The 22,593-nt window shown below is 48.3% G+C and overlaps 1 protein-coding gene across 1 annotated transcript in view; it reads left to right on the forward strand.

The window, feature by feature from the left end:
• Positions 1 to 22,593, forward strand: part of LOC142494329 (uncharacterized) — a 194,946-nt gene that overhangs the window by 32,176 nt on the left and 140,177 nt on the right. The gene's annotated exons all lie outside the window — the stretch shown is intronic.

Genomic DNA, 22,593 nt, shown 5'->3' on the forward strand with positions numbered 1-22,593 from the left:
CCAGGATAGTCACGGTTCCTGGCTGGACCCTCACTTGTCTAGGTTCTACAGTTCCCTGTCCCTAGTCTGAGGGGAGTCCCTGTAGTAACCACAAGCTGAGGTGAGTAGGGCCTAGTTGGGGCCTAAGGGGAGACTTCTGGCCTAGTGCAGGAGGCTACTTTCCTCACTGCACAAACACACCCTCCCCTCTCTATGTCCCAGCTCCTAACTGACAATCCCTGTCTTCACACAACATTGTTGGAACTTTGCAGCATGAGAATCTGTCAGCCTTATTGGCTGGCTGGCTGCCTGTGACCAGGGTGAAAGTGCAGTCCCCAGAGGCTGCTGGGAATTGTAGTCCTTGGTGGCTCTCTTTAACATTGGGGCCTCGTGCGCGCTGTGTAATGGCTGCTAACTGCGCATGTGCGAACTGGGGAATGTCCCTGACTATGGAGCGCCTCTTCTCACTCCCTGTAATGGCTGCCGTATCGCATCTGGGGCTATACTGCGCGTGCGCGAGCTTCCGCGTATGCGCGAATGCACACAAGATGGCGGCGCCCTGTAGCTCATGTCGCCGGGAGCCCCCGGTGACGCGATCACCCCTGCAACTGCCCTCACGCTGTCGCAGGTAAGGAGAGAGAACCGAATGTCTGGGGAGCCAGAGGGGGCCTGGCTACATATATATATATATATATACAGTGTTCGACAAACCTATACATTTGCACGCCCCGGGCGAGTGGATTTAACATCGTGGTGAGCTCCTATTGGCCCAAGCAGCACACGTGTGATACTAGGTGGCGAGTAGATTTTTTTGTTCGGCGAGTAGATTTTTTGGTGATTTGTCGACCACTGTATATATATATATATATATATATTAAGTTAAACGTGATGGTAAACCCTACAGTCTTGAAAATGCAAAGCCAGCAGTACAACCAACTTCACACGGATGATCCCCATTAAGCGTGAAACATGTCTGTGAGTGGCTTCTCTGGCTTTGCATCTGATTCCCATGCTGTGCTTTAAAGCTGTGTTAACAGCAAGCATTAGTTTATATGGGCTCCATGTAACAAGGGTTTTTCAGGCAAAAGGTGACACATTGTGTGCTCATTTGCATGTCATTTCCCAGAATCCCTTGCTGCAGTGGAAGCACTGTATGCTGGGGATAATGGTGAAAGGCAGGGTTGCAGAATTGCCTAAGATGTGAATGTGCTCACAAGTGATGTTCATATACAGTTAGGTCCGGAAATAATTGGACACTGATACAAGTTTTGTTATTTCAGCTGTGTACCAAAATAAATTCAAGTTACAGTTAAATAATGAATATGGGCTTAAAGTGCCGTCTGTCAGCTTTAATTTGAGGGTATTCACATCCAAATTGGAGGAAGGGTTTAGGAAGTACATCTCTTTAATATGTAGCCCTCTCTTTTTCAAGGGACCAAACGTAATTGGACAATTGACTCAGAAGCTGTTTCATGGACAGGTGTGGGCTATTCCTTCGTTATTTCTTCATCAATTATGCAGGTAAAAGGTCTGGAGTTGATTCCAGGTGTGGCATTCGCATTTGGAAGCTGTTGCTGTGAACCCACAACATGCGGTCAAAGGAGCTCTAATGCAAGTGAAACAGGGCATCCTTAGGCTGCAAAAAAAAGAAAATCCATCATAGAGATAGCAGGAACATTAGGAGCGGCCAAATCACCAGTTTGGTACATTCTGAGAAAAAAAGATCGCACCGGTGAGCTCTGCAACACAAAAAGGCCTGGACGTCCACGGAAGACAACAGTGGTGGATGATTGAAGGATCCATTCCATGGTAAAGAAAAACCCCATCACAACATCCAGCCAAGTGAAGAACACTCTCCAGGAGGTAGGCATATCATTATCCAAGTTTACCATAAAGAGAAGACTTCACGAGAGCAAATGTAGAGGGTTCACCACAAGGTGCAAACCATTCATAAGCCTCAAGAATAGAAAGGCCAGATTACACTTTGCCAAACAATATCTTAAAAAAGCCAGCCCAGTTCTGGAACAGCATTCTTTGGACAGATGAAACTAAGATCAACCTGTACCAGAATGATGGGAAGAAAAAAGTATGGAGAAGGTTTGGAACGGCTCATGATCCGAAGCATACTGTGACGACTCAGGAGATTCCTTCTCTTCCTGCTCCCTCTCTCCCGTCCCCTGTTGCCCTTCTCACTCCTTCCCAAGCCTCTCTTTTACCCTCCACCTCTCTCCCTTTGCCGCAGTGTGTGCCCCGCAGGCCTCGCATGCCCACGCGGTCCCTGAGTTCCTGCGTTAACCCTTCCCGTTCCCCCTCTCCCGCAGTGCCCGCTTCACCTTCCCCTGTGGTAGCACCCGTCCCGTTGCCTCCTCCCCGCGTGGTACGCGCCTAGTGATGCGCTCCACTCATGCGCTTCCGCAAACCACGGTAGGCACGCCCACGTGTCCCGCCGCTGACTCACCCGATCCCTCCGCTCTGCCTTTGCTCGCCATCGCACAGGCACAGGCCGCGCGTGCGTTCCCCTCTCCTGGCTTCCTTCCCCTCCGGCGGTCTTCCCCTGCTCCGTGCGGTCTGCTCCCGTGTGGCAGCCGGTGCGCGCGCATCCCCAGTTTACAGAGGGCGCGCACACAGACTCCTCTTATCAGGCTTCCCCTGTCTCCGCCTCCCAAGCCTCACAGGCCATTCCTCTGACTGCCCCTTCTGTCTCCTCCTCTTCTCTCCACGACCTATCTCTGCCTTCTCTCACTCCTCTCTCTACTCCTCCCCTCTCGGTCATTGGTGCACCTCCCTTTATAACCCCTGTCTGTCCACTTCTTCCCCGCTCTGCATAGTTCCTGTTCCCCTGTGTGTTACCTGACCTATGCTGTGCTCCCTCTGTGTCTCTGCTGTTTCCTTGTTCCTGTATGCTCTTGGATTTCCCTGGCTCCTGACTCCTGCTTGTCCTGACGACTCTACTCTCTGGTACCCCTCTGAACCTTGCTATGCACTCCACTACGTCCACCTCTGGCTTCCTAGGACCTGGCTTGTACCCTGACGATTCTACACTCTCTACTCCTGGACATTGGCAAACGGACATGACTATTCTACGGACACCCCAAGCGTTGCAAGTATACTAACTACACTCTATCAACAGGCCCAGCAACACTATACCACACTCCGGGCTTGCTCCCACTGCTGTGGGTGTGTGGTGTAATACCGTTCCCACCTCAGTTCTGGGGTCTAGCTTGGTCTGCGGGCATACAGGTGTGACACATACCACATCATCTGTAAAACACGGTGGAGGCAGTGTGATGGCATGGGCATGCATGGCTTCCAATGGCACTGGGTCACAAGTCTTTATTGATGATGTGACAGAAGACAGAAGCAGCCGGATGAATTCTGAAGGGTATAGGGATATATTTGTCTGCTCAGATTCAGCCAACTTGATTGGACAATGACCCAAAACATACTGCGAAAGCAACCCAGGAGTTTTTTTTAAGGCAAAGAAGTGGAAAACGTATACCAAAGAGAAAGAACTCAGTTCAAAATAGCACTCAGTTATCCAAGAATGTATGTTGAATGATTACATATAATCTTTATTTAAATAATAGTTAAAATAAGTGGTGCATCAAGAACAGACCAAACAAGGCGGTCTACAGAGGGGCTGTGTAGCTCCGTATATAGAGGCAATATTTGTACCGGCTATTGTGTAGTGTAAGTCAGTAGTAGTAATATCCTTTAGATCAGATAAGAGGTATATATAAGGACAGCTTGGTAATTCAGTCAAAACCAAATTGGTAAAGTGGCTTAGAATCTATAGCCTGTTTGTGGATTGCTGAACTTAAGTGCCTCTGGTCTCCCTCGTGTCCCTCTGTAAATGCGTTAAGGTAATAAAAGACCCGCGAGGAGTCACTAATAGCTTAAAAAACAATTGTATACTGGTGACCCTAGGTATCGGTCATAATAGTATATGGAGTGGCTTAATCAATTCACTAGTACCCATAAAAAGTCAGAGAAGCTGCTGAAGGCATGAGCTTGTTGTATACCCTACAAGAGAAAGGTATAACGCCTTGTTCATATCTGTGATAACAGGAATGAGTAGGATTGCGACATATTCTTTATCTATAATTCGTTATCCCAGTCAGCTGAGTCGCTAGACAAATGGAAAGCTAAAAGTGTGCTTTATTGTCTCTGGGCGCAGGATGCTATCATATTAGCTAGGCAGACTGTAATATATAGTATGCTGAGGTAGTAGTTCAGACGAATATAGCAGGTTATATCACCATTGGATAATTGTGATATTTAATATTCTATTGCCCATTAATTAGTACATAGTGTGGTATTTATACTTGGTCATTATAAGTCTAAAATTATCATTGCAAGTAAAGGGTATGACCCTTGAGTTACTGAAGCAAACCAGTTGCTGGGTGTCCCGGTTTACATAAGTGACACTGGGGGCTATGCACTAAGCAGTGATAAGTCGTTTTAAGAGCGCAAAGTTCTCTTAGAACGTGAAGTTCCGCCGAGCGCTATTCACTAAGCCGCGCAAACAGGCACTTTGCGCTCTAAAACGGGCTTTTTCTTGGAATTTTTTCAAAGTCCAACTTTTCTCATACGATCAGCTGTTTGCGCTGAATCCTGCCCTTCTGCGGGATTCACTAAGCAACGCAAACTGATCGTACGTGAAAGTTGCGCTGAATAAAGCTCACCAGCTAAAGGCAGGTGATAAAAAAGCAGGACTTAGAAAAAATTCTTTGTTTACCTTTTTGCAGACGCAAAACCAATACAACAGGCCGGCGGGTGTCCCCGGCTGACCCCGCAGGGGTCCCCAAGGGAGGCAGGGGTTCGCGCGGGTGTCCCGGCTGACCCCGCGGCCGTCCCGGGGTCCCCGCGGTACCAATGTTGTGCCTACAAAAATACTAAACAATATTTCTAACTAAATACACCCCCCTAACACATACAGTACAATAATGTGCAACATAACTATTATCCAGATAAGTATAATACATTATTTACTAATTATTAAACACTGCATTAGCATACCTAAATAAAGTAAATAAATACAGTAGCCAGCTAATCCAATGAATACAAGCAGTAACAACATCAACAATTATTTAATTAAACCATTAACCAATGAAACCAATTAATTCCTAAACCAACTCAAAATGAATAGTAACACTAACCAATCAAACCAATTAATTACAACAACATTAATGAATGTAAACATTAAAAGACAAAGAGATACATTCAAACAATCTCAGAAAGAACCATAAAACACATTAGCCAACATAATACAATATTAACTACAAACGAACACCAATCGCAAACATTTTATTACATTAAGCAGGAAAAAAACAAACACATCCACATAAGAAACTGACATTAAAAAACCCAACAGCAATACCAAGCCACAAATGCCTCCTAAATATTGTAATAATAATGTGTTCATCTTTACCCTAAAGTGGTACAGATTAATATATTATCAGTCAATGTGCCTCCCCCCAAAAATAAAAAAACACATCCCATGAATAGACCTGTAAAAAGAGACATTTACAAACATAGAATATCTTACTTACCATTAGAAGCGGTGGCCCCTCCGACTCCCGGGGTAACAGGAAGCTCACGTACCTTGAAGGCCTCCAACAGCATCCGATGCCATCCGCCATCAGGATCCGGCTCAGGTACCCCAATCTTTTTTTTTCTTTCTTTACTCACCGTCTTCTATCTTCATCTGTAACCATTTCTTGTTCTTCTTTATCTTCTATCTTCATCTGTCACCATTTCTTGTTCTTCTTTATCTTCTATCTTCATCTGTCAATCCAAAAAAACCATGTTAAATCCCAACCGATGCTGTCTCGTCGGCTTTTTGGGCTCAAATGAGGCGTCACGGCCTTAAATAGGGCTTGTGACGTCACATTTAGCCTCAAAATGGTTAACAGCCACCTGATTGGCTGTTCAAACCATGTTCCGACTTTAATTTTTTTTTTTTACATGACGTCACTTAAAGGGAATGATGCCAGCCAATCAGAATGGCTGTGCTTCATTTGCCTTTAAGATGACGTCACGAAGCCGGCATCACATGGTATTTCAGCCAATCAGATTGTGGGAAACAATTCCACACTCTGATTGGCTGAAATACCATGTGACGCCGGCCATCTTGGAGTTCGTGACGTCATCTTAAAGGCAAATGAAGCACAGCCATTCTGATTGGCTGGCATCATTCCCTTTAAGTGACGTCATGTAAAAAAAATTTTTTAAAGTCGGAACATGGTTTGAACAGCCAATCAGGTGGCTGTTAACCATTTTGAGGCTAAATGTGACGTCACAAGCCCTATTTAAGGCCGTGATGCCTCATTTGAGCCCAAGAAGCCGACGAGACAGTATCGGTTGGGATTTAACATGGGGTATTTTGGATTGACAGATGAAGAAAGAAGATAAAGAAGAACAAGAAATGGTTACAGATGAAGATAGAAGACGGTGAGTAAAGAAAGAAAAAAGAAGATTTGGGTACCTGATCCGGATCCTGATGGATGATGGCATCGGATGCTGTTGGAGGCCTTCAAGGTACGAGAGCTTCCTGTTACCCCGGGAGTCGGAGGGGCCACCGCTTCTAATGGTAAGTAAGATATTCTATGTTTGTAAATGTCTCTTTTTACAGGTTTATTCATGGGATGTGTTTTTTTATTTTTGGGGGGAGGCACATTGACTGATAATATATTAATCTGTACCTCTTTAGGGTACAGATTAATACATTCTTATTACAATATTTGGGGGGCATTTGTGGCTTGGTATTGCTGTTGGTTTTTTTAATGTCAGTTTCTTATGTGGATGTGATTGTTAGTTTTTTTCCTGCTTAATGTAATAAAATGTTTGCGATTGGTGTTCGTTTGTAGTTAATGTTGTATTATGTTAGCTAATGTGTTTTATGGTTCTTTCAGAGATAGTTTGAATGTATTTCTTTGTCTTTTAATGTTTACATTCATTAATGTTGTTGTAATTAATTGGTTTGATTGGTTAGTGTTACTATTCATTTTGAGTTGGTTTAGGAATTAATTGGTTTCATTGGTTAATGGTTTAATTAATTCATTGTTGATGTTGTTACTGCTTGTATTGATTGGATTAGCTGGCTACTGTTTTTATTGACTTTATTTAGGTATGCTAATGCAGTGTTAAATAATGGGCAATAATCTATTATCCATATCTGGATAATAGTTATTTTGCACATTATTTTACTGTATGTGTTAGGGCAGATGGGGGTAGGGGGGTCGTGTATTGATGTTTGATAATTCTTTTTTTTAATATACATTTTAATTATAGTGTAGATGTGCAGGGGGTCTCCGGAGCTGACCCGCGTTGGTTTCAGGTCCGAGGACCCCCTACTTCAGGAGATACAGGCCCCATTATGGGGTGCCGGTATCCCCTGCACTTTCAAGCGTCCGCGTCACGTGACCGGGACATTGAAATTCTGCAGGGGATACCGGCACCCCATAACGTGGCCTATATCTCCTGAAGTAGGGGTTCCTCGGACCTGAAACCAACGCGGGTGAGCTCCGGAGACCCCCTGCTCATGCACACTATAATTAAAATGTATTTATTTAGTGTACGATCGCCTGTAACAGCCTTGCATGGAGATGCAGAATCTCCATGCAAATGTTACATGCGGCTTTTTTTCCTATCAGCTAGCGTACGGGAACTTTAAGAACGATAGCAGGGGGAAAATACATTGCACGCACGATAAGCCAGTTTTGGGCACGTCCGATAAAAAATGGGCTGAGGACCTTAGTGAATCGCGCCGCCGGCTTCATTTTTTATCGGACGTGCTAATTTTTTTCAGCCCGGCGCGAAAGCTCGGAGCTTAGTGCATAGCCCCCACTGTGTGATTGATCTGGTGATCTTTAGAAGTACTGTACTAAAGCGAACTAGTTGCTGGTTTTTAATGGTTAAAGGGAGGACAGTGTACTCTGTTTGTTCGAGCGCGTTACCTCGCTGGGCTCCCTGATTGTGATATGCAGTTAGCTCCCCTCTCCGGAGCGCTGCAGCACTGAGCACACTCACAGAGCAGGCTGCAATGAACGGGCTCCAGATCGAATGCTCCTTGAATACAGCGAGACTGCACAGACCTGAGGCTACAATAGTGTGTGTACGCAGAGCCTCCTCCGTGAGGAGCGGAGGCAGAGCAGCAGATATCTGCGCGTGTTCCGCTGGAGAGCGGGTCTCAGGCGCTCATGTCGTTGCCTGTATATTACTTGCTAGCTGTGAACAGAGAAGCTGCGTCTGGCTGGTAACTATATCGGTGGCGTTTGGAGACACTCACCTCAAATATCGCAACCTTACTGCTGCGGCACAGTTTATTCGAGCATTTTCCCGTTCTGTGCCGCAGCAGTAGCCTGGCGCGCGCCCGAGTGTGACGGGCGCGCGCCGAAGCAGCGGAAGAGCGCCCTCCGATCGGGGCGCTCTCCCTACCGCTGCCGGGTCCGCCGGGTCCCCCGGAACCCCCTGCCGCTGTCCCGCGATCGCGGGACACCAGGGCTCCCTCGGGGAGCCCCTGGACACGCGTGCAGGGGGCGCACGCTCCCGATGACGCGTGACCGCGCGTCTATGACGCGCGGCACGCCGAGGGGCGGCCACTAGCAAGCCGGGAAATCTCCCGGCTTGCGGTACCGGCCACACTCGAATAAAGTGTGTCGGTAGTGTATATCTTAACTACAACAGACGACAGAGAAGCCCAATGCTACGTCCAACATGACAGAGAAGCCCAATGCTACGTCCAACATGACAGAGAAGCCCAATGCTACGTCCAACATGACAGAGAAGCCCAATGCTACGTCCAACATGACAGAGAAGCCCAATGCTACATCCAACATGACAGAGAAGCCCAATGCTACATCCAACATGACAGAGAAGCCCAATGCTACATCCAACGTGACAGAAATACACAGTAACATACTTATATATTCTCTTGAAATAGGGTCATTTAGTTTAACCCTTCGGCCAAAGCATTGTAAGCTTGCGAGCCACGACATGGCAGACACCGGTTCGCAAGTCCTAACACTACCAGATAAAATACTAATATACCTCTATTAGGATTAAAATTCTCATTTACCTCTATTAGGAGGGAGAAAGACCACAGCGGGTCTATATCCAGCAGAATGAGGGACCTGCAAACTAGGGAAGTGGGGAGGGGCGGGCTTAAAACCTGGGAAGGAGGAGCCACCAACCCCCAATAGCTGAGAATGGGTTCTGTGTTTTATATCTTAACTAAGCAGCTGTCTCAGTGACTAGTTGATGTTGCCATGTTAACCAGAGCCCACGCCGACGATCGTTTCGCTTAAGTGCTTTATCAAGACTGTCATGCTAGTAAGGAAGTGCATCCCTATTGGATCTTTTTATGCACCATAAAGTAAGCTGATTGGTTGAGGCAGCCTCCTCATAGGATATCTGTGATTCGTGGATTGTGGTGTGGACGCGTCGTAATACTAAGCTATGATTGGTTACGTACTGTTATCTATTTGTAGCCACACGTTTGTATCATTTGGTGACTTATAGTAACGTCAGTTTGTGTGGATGAAACCTCCTATGGCGCTGAGGGAAGAATGGACGTTGATTCTTGTGTAACTGTTCTTTTCTTTAAGCTGGAAAAACCTCAGAAAAAAAGACAAAGAAAGGCAAAAAAACACTGCAATAGTGTATTACCCAGGGACATGCTATGGTATACAAATTAAGAGCATTTATTAAAAATAAAACAATTATAACATGGATTATAAATCAATTAATAGATCAATCTAATAAGAATAATAAAACTTCCAAGCGCTGGTGCTATAGGAAGGTGTGCTGCTCCGCCGTAGGTAAAATTGAAATCCTACTCACCGGACATGAGTAGGACATGTGCAAGGGTTTAGGGTCTTTTCCTCCAGAAGACACCGCTCGCTGTGGGGTGCGTCCATCTAGTAGTGCGGAGGGGGACCGGCTTCAATGTTCGTGGACTCCCGGATTCCTTGCCGCCAGAGTTCACTCGATCGTCTCCTCCGATGACGTCACCGCATGGATTTTGGAGCTACGGTGTCCCTGAGTGACCAAAAACCTGTCCAACGCGTTTCGAAACTCCTATTATTGGGTCTCTTCGTCAGGGATAGTTGCTACAGAAATAATGCTGAGCTACAGAAGAATGTGCTCGCAATGTACTCTACAGCCAGGACAGAATTGGACGATCTCAAAACTGAGCTAGATACTGCAAAGGCTACTATTTCCGCCATGGATGAAAAGCAGAGCCAATCTGATAAAATGGTGGCTACGCTAAAGCGGAAGTATGAGGAGGCACTGAAGCAGATGACAGTCTTCCAGCAAGAGGTTCACAGTCTTCGCATATAGCTGAATGCCTCACAACAGGAGATCAACAGTGTCCGGATAGAAGTGGACGTATCTAAGAAAGAGGTTCAGACACTCCACAGAGCACTGGATGCCTCACATCATGAGACCAACAGCTGCCGCACAGACCTGGAAGTTTCCAGAAAGGAACTGCACAGTCTCACTGAGGAGCTGGACATTTCAAGGAAAACTATCCTACATCTTAACTTAGATCTCAAAGTCTCTCAGAAGGAGCGTCAGAACTTAAACCTGGAGATGGAAGTCTCACGCCAGGAGACAGCCCGCCTCCAAGCAGATGTGCAAAAATGGAAGGTGGACTGCAAGGAAGCCCTGAATAGTACAGAGACTGAAAAAAGAGAAAATGTAAGATTAAAAAAAGAAAATTCTGAGTTGACAGAATATGTCAAGGGAAAGAATGAAGAGCTGCATGAGCTTAAAGAAATAAATACATTTTTGAAAGAGGAAATGTTTGAAGCAGAGCATCGACTGCAGAACCAACTGCAAGGTCTGCGTACGCACCTCCAGTATGCTGAGGAGAAGCAGCAAACGCTGCAGGAAGAAAAGCTGCAGGCTGCTAAAGAGGTACAAGCGCTGCAGGAATGTCTGAATACCCAGTACGCCCCCACAGAGCAGTATGAGGAGCTAAAGGCCACGCTGCATGTCTTCAGAGCATCGTTGGAGGCGGAGCTTCGATACCAGGTGACTCTGTATGAGAGGGAGCGTGAGAAGGCTCAGAAACTGGAGCAAGAGCTGGAGAGACAGAGAGACTGTTCCATTCCCTTGAGTCAGTACACCAAGGAGAAAACAGACGCAGCGGCAACCTTGACGACAAAAATTACAGAGCTCCAGAATATGAAGGAGACTCTGATATAGATTCCTCCAATACGGAAAAAGGTATTGGCACTGCCCAAGCACCAGTATCCCACAGTAACTAATGCCCATGAGGACAAGGTTACAGTGAGAGTTGGGGACTCCACGCAACTTCAAAACAAAAATACGAAGTTTGAGCCACCAAAGAAAGCACTAGCCAAACCTACAGCTGCCCAACAGGCAACAAACAGAGGTAGGAGTGCAGAATCCTTAGCTGAAGAAGCTGAACTGGTGACTCCGTGGTGTGGAGAAGCTGCAGAAAGACCGCTTCAAGAGCAGAAAACTCCAAGGGCTAGTCCTAACTGCTCTACAACTGTTGCCATACACTTTGTCTACAAAAAGAGGAGTGCCCGACGCAACAGAAATCTCAAGACCGCGCAAGCAATAAGAAGATTTTACGTGGAAAAAGTCCTCCTCGAGCGACTAAGGAGTGCTGATCTCAAGCACCTTCGGGAGGAGACAAAAATAAACTGGAGAAAGGGCTCCAATCCCAGCGGGACAGAAGATTCTCTTCCTCCATCCACTCTCATTCAAGTCACAGAAAGATCTCGAATGAGAGTGGAAGGATGGGCTTTGGCCGTGGTAAGCCCGAGCTTCCCACAAACAGGGGAGGTATGTAACAGGGGACTTATCCCTGTTCAGTAATGTGCCTTTAATCTAGCAGTGTGGTGGTTAACTTCTGGTAGTTAATTACTAAACACCACCTGCCTGATTGAGATGGCTTACAAAAGCCTGTCTGTTCAAACAGGAAGTGAGAACTCTTTAGCTGACACCTGAGCTGAACTTAGAGACACACTGATCTTGAGCTCTGCCAAAGAGATAGCAGAGCGGCTTTCAAGACACAGGGAAAACTTCTAAACCTGTATGCTGACCAACCCTGGAGACAAGGGAGCTGAAGCAGGGACAGTGAGAAGATTTTCCCTCCAAGAAACAGATAAGACTTTTATTCTTAAGAGACTGCTTATATCTGCTTATTGCATGCTATGTATTTGGGGCTGGGGAGAAATGCTTAAGTAATAGGAGATGTGAACTAATTGCATATGATTTCACTAGAAATACTCCCAAGTGAATGGAAGCTTCGTTCCCCCCCCTGTGTTTGGATACTTTCCTGATGAAAAGGAACAGGCACAATAAAGCCTATTATAATTTCACATTATAAAGCCTCCTAAGTGTGTACCTCTGTGAACGTCCGTCCACACACATCATATATATAAGCATATAGGTGTCACAGAGGAGTGCTACTGAGCATGGCGATATATATTTAAAACCAGAGACAGAACATGAAACACAGACAGAGCTCAGTGCACATCCAGTGAAACTTATACATGGTACAGTGCCTAAATATATATGTATAGATATCTATTAAATAAAATGGTCTTTTAGTTTAACATTTTGGCCAAAGTGTTGTAAGCCCCTGTGCCACTACACGGCAGACCACATCTCAAGGGTCCCTAACACTAATATAAATTCTTAATAACCTGTGCATTACCAGGAAGAATGATTTATAATAAATCTGTCAAAATTAGTTGCATAGTTCTAAGTCTGATTGAAGCTTTTATTAACCTGTACATTACCAGGAAAAGCACTCTGTATTAGATTTGTCACAATCGTACTGCAAGCAAGCAAGTTCCCCTGAGAGTGGGAGATGCTATGGAGTGAGCTTTTAACCATTTAAATGTGGGAGGGGGTGAGCTTCAACAAGATGGGAAGAGCCACCTTCCAATCAGCTAAGACAAGCTGAACAAGATTTGCAAAACATACAGGACACCTGCAAGCTCATATTGAACCCCCAAAATAACCACAACATATATATAAGCATATAGGTGACACAGATACAGAGTGCTTTTCACCTGTTAACACCTCTAGCCATAAATTACATCCACACAGGGGGGGGGAGGGGAGACAAGCACAGATAACATTCCAAGAGACACTGTTTTTAAGTATCCCCTTTGCTTGCTTGATTCATTGTAACACCGCCGGAAGAAGAGATCAGTGTATCTCGAAAGCTCGCATAAATAAAAGCATTTCGTTAGCCACAGAACGGTATCGTCTATTTATTTTTTGATTATATATATATATATATAGTGAATAAATGAGAACAAGGCACTCAGTCAGGTAAATAAAGGTGGGTGCAAATCCTGTATGAACAATATAGGCGATACGATACCGTGTAACCTTGAGAAAGGTCCCGTGTGGAGGACCGAAACGTTGGATATGATGTCTCACTAAATACTAAAAAAATTTGACAACCTCGTGGAGTGCTGCCTCTGATATTCGCTTACACGGTATCGTATCGCCTATATATATATATATGTGTGTGTGTGTGTGTATATATATATATACACACACACACACACACACACACACACACACACACACACACACACACACACACACACACACACACACACACAAAGAAATAAACAGCCTATCCCTTTTGTAAGGGCTAACTCACATCCCCAGTCCATATCTGCAGGGCATAATTGTTATATTATGTGTTAAACTCGCTATTCCAGAGCCTCGATGAGATTCCCGAGGCTACTAGAAAAACGTTATTTTCTAGAAATGATGCTATTTTGACTTGAAGCTCCCACTCGGGGTTTGGCCAGGAGCGAGGACTCATAGGAAAATGCAGTCCCCGTACGAGTTTGCCAACTGATCAAAGCTTTCTGAATAGCAAACTTGCAAATTTTCCGAGAACTGCTCAAAGTCCTCGATGAGTTGGTTACCGAAGCTACTAGAATAGGCCCTAAAGAGTTGGAAAATTAGGTACAGGGGATAAAAGGGCTGGTGAGTTTCAGATATAGATATCACCAAACATCAACAAATGGCTCACACCCTTTGGCTGCCCTTCGGCTTTGCCATAGGCTGTCCGCCTTTGGGGCGACACAGACGTACACTGATGGGGTTCAGGTTGGATGCAGGTTGGATGCAGCTGCGAATACAAAGTTCTTTGTCCTCTTGGCTCATTAACATTCCAGTGGGTGGGGTTGACGTTCCACAAAATCCAAGCACATGTTAACCCTTAGCACGCTGGTCCTGTGCAGACGGGAGCAGATCTTAGGGAGCACCATCAGGCGTCTGCCTTTGGGGCGACGCAGAGGTACACTGAAGGGGTTCAGGTTAATAAATGTACGTAGGTACCAGCACTCACTGTCTAATAGCTAAATGATGAAAACAGTTGTAATGCAGAATAAACAGAAATAAATCACATGTGTTTGCAGAATGGGCATGTCACAAAGTGAGGGGTGGGGGGGGAAAGGGGAAAAAACATGAAACACAAGGAATATACACAAAAAACGGAGAACGGAAAGTATGCTAGGGGGGTGACGTTTCGAGGGACTACCTCTTCATCTATCCCATTCCCCCTGGTTCAAAAGGTCCCAGAGGTACTTCCCTAAGCCTCCCTTCCCCTATAACTGGTCAAATCAGACACCCCTGAAAATATCTATTAGTATCTAATATCTATCTATAGTTAGTACTATACAGGGGAATAAGGGTCCCCTTTTGTTCCGTGCACCCTGCAATTGCATAAATTTAACACTATGAGAGTGCTGTCTATCGTCCCCTTTTACCCTTAGGTTCAGGTTAATATGCTATTTTTAAGGACTTTAATATCATTTTGCAACGCAACTCAGTCAGGTTCCAGCTAAGTAATAAGTACCACCTCCACCCCTTACGGCATTATAGCACCTGAGATAAAAGCAAAATTACATTTCAATGAATTTGTATTAATATAACATTGCACCTTATTTCGGCAAAGGCTATTTAAACTTCAGATATTGCCCAGATGGCAACAGCCGAGATGTTAAAACTGCGAACATTACACTTCTATCTCGTCTTTATTGTCTATGTTGATGTTACCATGATCACTTGGACCACTTACTCTTTTCCAAGTCTGTGTGGTGGAATAGAATTCCTTTGTTCTTTGGGCTCTCCACCTGTCCAGCTGTTTTAAGAAGGTTTCCCTCTCCTTCAGTCTTTTCATGGTGATCTGTGTCCCATCTTTAATCACAGTAAGGTTTAATGGAAAGCCCCATCTGTGTAGAACGTTATTGGGTGAAATTCTCTTCTTTGTAATGTCACTGGAGAGAGATCCTAAAATATCAGAATATAGGAACCTTCAAATTGAATATAATTTCGAGACCATATAGTTTATTAAGAAGTGCCACTTTTGTCTTAATGGAATCTGATTATGACGTCCGTACTGTAGGTGTTTCTTTGCTTAAGGAGTTATATCTACAGTATCTTCTGCAGGAAATACACCCGGAATGAGATGTGTAAATAGTGTCATAAGATAATCTCCAATTCGCCTGTGTACAGATTGTTACACCTCCCTCTATGTTCCTGGTCTTCATGTTGTCCTTGTGAGGTGCTAATGTGATTTTATATTAACTGCACTTTAGAAACAATTTCCTCTAGAAAGCGAATATCATAATCAATTTTGTGTTCAGATTCACCCAGATCCATATCCCTTCAAATCTCACGTACTTCTTCAGGAATGGCTGTAAAATGGCGTGTTACAGAATCTCTGGTCTTTTTTTGGTAGTTACATAGTAGATGAGGTTGAAAAATGACAGGCGTCCATCAAGTTCAACCTCTCCCAAAATAAACTCCTCACCTCTCTCAAAATAAACAACTCACCTCTCCCCCATATAACCCCCTCCTCACCTCTCCCCAATACAGTATAGCCCCTTCCTCACCTCAGCTCCATATAATCCCCTCACCTCTCCCAGTATAAGCCCCTCCTCACCTCTCCCCCATATAGCCCCTTCCTCACCTCAGCTCCATATAATCCCCCCTCACCTCTCCCAGTATAAGCCCCTCCTCACCTCTCCCCCATATAGCCCCTTCCTCACCTCAGCTCCATATAATCCCCCCTCACCTCTCCCAGTATAAGCCCCTCCTCACCTCTCCCCCATATAGCCCCTTCCTCACCTCAGCTCCATATAATCCCCCCTCACCTCTCTTAGTACAAGCCCCTTCCTCACCTCAGCTCCATATAATCCCCCCTCACCTCTCTTAGTATAAGCCCCTTCCTCACCTCAGCTCCATATAATCCCCCCTCACCTCTCTTAGTATAAGCCCCTCCTCACCTTTCCCCCATATAAGTACCTCCTCACCTCTCCCCCCATATAACCCCCCTCACCTCTCCCCCCATATAACCCCCCTCACCTCTCCCCCCATATAACCCCCCTCACCTCTCCGCCAGTATAAGACCCTCCTCATCACTCCATCAATCCCCATCTCTCGTCCAATAAAAACTCCTCACCTCCCCCCATATAACCCCTTCATCACCTGTCCCGCCATATAACCCCCCTCACCTCTCCCCCCATACAACCCCCCTCACCTCTCCCCCCATATAACCCTCCTCACCTCTCCCCCCATATAACCCCCCCTCACCTCTCCCCCCCATATAACCCCCCCTCACCTCTCCCCCCATATAACCCCCCTCACCTCTCCCCCCATATAACCCCCCTCACCTCTCCCCCCATATAACCCTCCTCACCTCTCCCCCCATATAACCCCCCTCACCTCTCCCCCCATATAACCCTCCTCACCTCTCCCCCCATATAACCCCCCTCACCTCTCCCCCCATATAACCCTCCTCACCTCTCCCCCCAAATAACCCCCCACACCTCTCCCCCCTATTCCCCTCTCTCCCTATATAATCCCGCCTCAACTCTCTGCCAATCCACCCCCCTCACCTCCGATATAAACACACTTCTCATCCCTCCTTCCATATCATCCCTTTCTCTCCTTTCCCCCAATATTACCCCCTCCTCACTTCCTTCTAATATAACCCCCCACCCCCCCATCACCTCTCTCCCAATATAACCCTCACTCACACCTCCCCCAATATTACCCCCTCCTCGCGTCCCCCAATGTAACCCCCTGTGACAAAATGGGCAGCATAAATAAATGGTGAAGCCCTGACCTGCTGCCCATCCTCAGCAGTAGCCCTGCGGCCACCGTGCCCATTTACTTTCATGTACATGTGAAAGCCGTGATACTGCTCTGGTCAGGATATTATGGACATGCAGGGGTTAAACGTCTGCAAAAGAGCTTTAATGACTGTGACGTTACCAGGCCGTGTATGGGAGGGAGCCTCATGGGAGGGAGGGAGCCTCATGGGAGGGAGCCTCATGGGAGGGAGCCTCATGGGAGGGAGGGAGCCTCATGGGAGGGAGGGAGCCTCATGGGAGGGAGGGAGGGAGCCTCATGGTTTCCCCTGCAGGCTCGAAGCATTGGGTGGCGACAGGGAGGCAGAGGCGTGACCATGATATCAAGCGAGCGGTTCACCCTCATTGGCTGAACCGCTCACGTGACGCGGTTGTTGCGCGGCAATATCAATTTCAGATGCCTGCTAAAATTTTGCGCGCTTGAGCGCGTCTTTCGTGCGCACTTAATTGAAAACAATCATTTGTTTTGGTGGCGCGCGGCATCTTGCGCACGCGCGCCGCAATTATGATCACGGCCAAAGATGCAGGCAATATGGTGGTGGGATCCATACCCTGCAGAAGAGTGCAAGGGGGAAGGGGTTACCCCAATATAACCCCCTCCTCACCTCTCCCCCGATATAACCCCCTCCTCACCTCTCCCCCGATATAACCCCCTCCTCACCTCTCCCACGATATAACCCCCTCCTCACCTCTCCCCCGATATAACCCCCTCCTCACCTCTCCCCCGATATAACCCCCTCCTCACCTCTCCCCCGATATAACCCACTCCTCACCTCTCCCCCGATATAACCCCCTCCTCCCCTCTCCCCTGATATAACCCCCTCCTCACCTCTCCACCGATATAACCCCCTCCTCACCTCTCCCCCGATATAACCCCCTCCTCGTCTCTCCCCCGATATAACCCCCTCCTCGTCTCTCCCCCGATATAACCCCCTCCTCGTCTCTCCCCCGATATAACCCCCTCCTCGTCTCTCCCCCGATATAACCCCCTCCTCGTCTCTCCCCCGATATAACCCCCTCCTCGTCTCTCCCCCGATATAACCCCCTCCTCGTCTCTCCCCCGATATAACCCCCTCCTCGTCTCTCCCCCGATATAACCCCCTCCTCGTCTCTCCCCCGATATAACCCCCTCCTCGTCTCTCCCCCGATATAACCCCCTCCTCGTCTCTCCCCCGATATAACCCCCTCCTCGTCTCTCCCCCGATATAACCCCCTCCTCGTCTCTCCCCCGATATAACCCCCTCCTCGTCTCTCCCCCGATATAACCCCCTCCTCGTCTCTCCCCCGATATAACCCCCTCCTCGTCTCTCCCCCGATATAACCCCCTCCTCACCTCTCCCCCGATATAACCCCCTCCTCACCTCTCCCCGATATAACCCACTCCTCACCTCTCCCCCGATATAACCCACTCCTCACCTCTCCCCCGATATAACCCCCTCCACACCTCTCCCCCGATATAACCCCCTCCTCACCTCTCCCCCGAGATAACCCCCTCCTCACCTCTCTCCCTGATATAACCCCCTCCTCACCTCTCCCTGATATAACCCCCTCCTCACCTCTCCCCCAATATAACCCCCTCCTCACCTCTCCCCGATATAACCTCCTCCTCACCTCTCCCCCGATATAACCCCCTCCTCACCTCTCCCCCGATATAACCCCCTCCTCACCTCTCCCCCGATATAACCCCCTCCTCACCTCTCCCCCGATATAACCCCCTCCTCACCTCTCCCCCGATATAACCCCCTCCTCACCTCTCCCCCGATATAACCCCCTCCTCACCTTCCCCCCGATATAACCCCCTCCTCACCTTCCCCCCGATATAACCCCTTCCTCACCTCTCCCCCGATATAACCCCCTCCTCACCTCTCCCCTGATATAACCCCCTCCTCACCTCTCCCCTGATATAACCCCCTCCTCACCTCTCCACCGATATAACCCCCTCCTCGTCTCTCCCCCGATATAACCCCCTCCTCGTCTCTCCCCCGATATAACCCATCCTCACCTCTCCCCTGACATAACCCCTTCCTCCCCTTCCCTGAATATAACACCTCCTCCCCTTCCCTGAATATAACCCCTCCTCCCCTTCCCTGAATATAACTCTCCTCCCCTTCCCTGAATATAACCCCTCCTCCCCTTCCCTGAATATAACCCCCTCCTCCCCTTCCCTGAATATAACCCCCTCCTCCCCTTCCCTGAATATAACCCCCTCCTCCCCTTCCCTGAATATAACGCTACCTCCATCTCTCCTTCCCTGAATATAACCCCCTCCTCCCCTTCCCTGAATATAACCCCCTCCTCCCCTTCCCTGAATATAACGCTACCTCCATCTCTCCTTCCCTGAATATAACCCCCTCCTCCCCTTCCCTGAATATAACCCCCTCCTCCCCTTCCCTGAATATAACCCCCTCCTCCCCTTCCCTGAATATAACCCCCTCCTCCCCTTCCCTGAATATAATCCCCTCCCCCCTTCCCTGAATATAACCCCCTCCCCCCTTCCCTGAATATAACCCCCTCCCCCCTTCCCTGTATATAACCCCCTCCTCCCCTTCCCTGAAAATAACCCCCTCCTCACCTTCCCTGAATATAACCCCCTCCTCCCCTTCCCTGAATATAACCCCCTCCTCCCCTTCCCTGAATATAACCCCCTCCCCCCCTTCCCTGAATATAACGCTACCTCCATCTCTCCTTCCCTGAATATAACCCCCTCCTCCCCTTCCCTGAATATAACACCCTCCTCCCCTTCCCTGAATATAACCCCCTCCTCCCCTTCCCTGAATATAACCCCCTCCCCCCCTTCCCTGAATATAACCCCCTCCCCCCCTTCCCTGAATATAACCCCCTCCTCCCCTTCCCTGAATATAACCCCCTCCCCCCCTTCCCTGAATATAACCCCCTCCCCCCCTTCCCTGAATATAACCCCCTCCTCCCCTTCCCTAAATATAACCCCCTCCCCCCTTCCCTGTATATAACCCCCTCCTCCCCTTCCCTGAAAATAACCCCCTCCTCACCTTCCCTGAATATAACCCCCTCCTCCCCTTCCCTGAATATAACCCCCTCCTCCCCTTCCCTGAATATAACCCCCTCCTCCCCTTCCCTGAATATAACCCCCTCCTGCCCTTCCCTGAATATAACCCCCTCCCCCCCTTCCCTGTATATAACGCTACCTCCATCTCTCCTTCCCTGAATATAACCCCCTCCTCCCCTTCCCTGAATATAACCCCCTCCCCCCCTTCCCTGAATATAACCCCCTCCTCCCCTTCCCTGAATATAACCCCCTCCCCCCTTCCCTGTATATAACCCCCTCCTCCCCTTCCCTGAAAATAACCCCCTCCTCCCCTTCCCTGAATATAACCCCCTCCTCCCCTTCCCTGAATATAACCCCCTCCTCCCCTTCCCTGAATATAACCCCCTCCTCCCCTTCCCTGAATATAACCCCCTCCTCCCCTTCCCTGAATATAACCCCCTCCCCCCCTTCCCTGTATATAACGCTACCTCCATCTCTCCTTCCCTGAATATAACCCCCTCCTCCCCTTCCCTGAATATAACCCCCTCCTCCCCTTCCCTGAATATAACCCCCTCCCCCCCTTCCCTGTATATAACGCTACCTCCATCTCTCCTTCCCTGAATATAACCCCCTCCCCCCCTTCCCTGAATTTAACCCCCTCCCCCCCTTCCCTGAATATAACCCCCTCCCCCCCTTCCCTGAATATAACCCCCTCCTCCCCTTCCCTGAATATTATCCCCTCCCTCCCTTCCCTGAATATAACCCCTCCTCCCCTTCCCTGAATATAACCCCCTCCTCACCTTCCCTGAATATAACCCCCTCCTCACCTTCCCTGAATATAACCCCCTCCTCCCCTTCCCTGAATATAACCCCCTCCCCCCCTTCCCTGAATATAACGCTACCTCCATCTCTCCTTCCCTGAATATAACCCCCTCCTCCCCTTCCCTGAATATAACACCCTCCTCCCCTTCCCTGAATATAACCCCTCCTCCCCTTCCCTGAATATAACCCCCTCCCCCCCTTCCCTGAATATAACCCCCTCCCCCCCTTCCCTGAATATAACCCCCTCCTCCCCTTCCCTGAATATAACCCCCTCCCCCCCTTCCCTGAATATAACCCCCTCCTCCCCTTCCCTGAATATAACCCCCTCCCCCCTTCCCTGAATATAACCCCCTCCTCCCCTTCCCTGAATATAACCCCCTCCCCCCTTCCCTGTATATAACCCCCTCCTCCCCTTCCCTGAAAATAACCCCCTCCTCACCTTCCCTGAATATAACCCCCTCCTCCCCTTCCCTGAATATAACCCCCTCCTCCCCTTCCCTGAATATAACCCCCTCCCCCCCTTCCCTGTATATAACGCTACCTCCATCTCTCCTTCCCTGAATATAACCCCCTCCTCCCCTTCCCTGAATATAACCCCCTCCCCCCCTTCCCTGAATATAACCCCCTCCTCCCCTTCCCTGAATATAACCCCCCCCCCCTTCCCTGTATATAACCCCCTCCTCCCCTTCCCTGAAAATAACCCCCTCCTCCCCTTCCCTGAATATAACCCCCTCCTCCCCTTCCCTGAATATAACCCCCTCCTCCCCTTCCCTGAATATAACCCCCTCCTCCCCTTCCCTGAATATAACCCCCTCCTCCCCTTCCCTGAATATAACCCCCTCCCCCTTCCCTGTATATAACGCTACCTCCATCTCTCCTTCCCTGAATATAACCCCCTCCTCCCCTTCCCTGAATATAACCCCCTCCTCCCCTTCCCTGAATATAACCCCCTCCTCCCCTTCCCTGAATATAACCCCCTCCCCCCTTTCCCTGTATATAACGCTACCTCCATCTCCCCTTCCCTGAATATAACCCCCTCCCCCCCTTCCCTGAATATAACCCCCTCCCCCCCTTCCCTGAATATAACCCCCTCCCCCCCTTCCCTGAATATAACCCCCTCCCCCCCTTCCCTGAATATAACCCCCTCCTCCCCTTCCCTGAATATAATCCCCTCCCTCCCTTCCCTGAATATAACCCCTCCTCCCCTTCCCTGAATATAACCCCCTCCTCCCCTTCCCTGAATATAACCCCCTCCTCCCCTTCCCTGAATATAATCCCCTCCCTCCCTTCCCTGAATATAACCCCTCCTCCCCTTCCCTGAATATAACCCCTTCCTCCCCTTCCCTGAATATAATCCCCTCCCTCCCTTCCCTGAATATAACCCCTCCTCCCCTTCCCTGAATATAACCCCCTCCTCCCCTTCCCTGAATATAATCCCCTCCCTCCCTTCCCTGAATATAACCCCCTCCCCCCCTTCCCTGAATATAACCCCCTCCTCCCCTTCCCTGAATATAATCCCCTCCCTCCCTTCCCTGAATATAACCCCTCCTCCCCTTCCCTGAATATAACCCCCTCCTCCCCTTCCCTGTATATATCGCTTCCTCCATCTCTCCT

This window comes from Ascaphus truei, chromosome 5 (genome assembly GCF_040206685.1).
Source record: "Ascaphus truei isolate aAscTru1 chromosome 5, aAscTru1.hap1, whole genome shotgun sequence".
In the NCBI taxonomy this organism is placed as follows: Eukaryota; Metazoa; Chordata; class Amphibia; order Anura; family Ascaphidae; genus Ascaphus; species Ascaphus truei.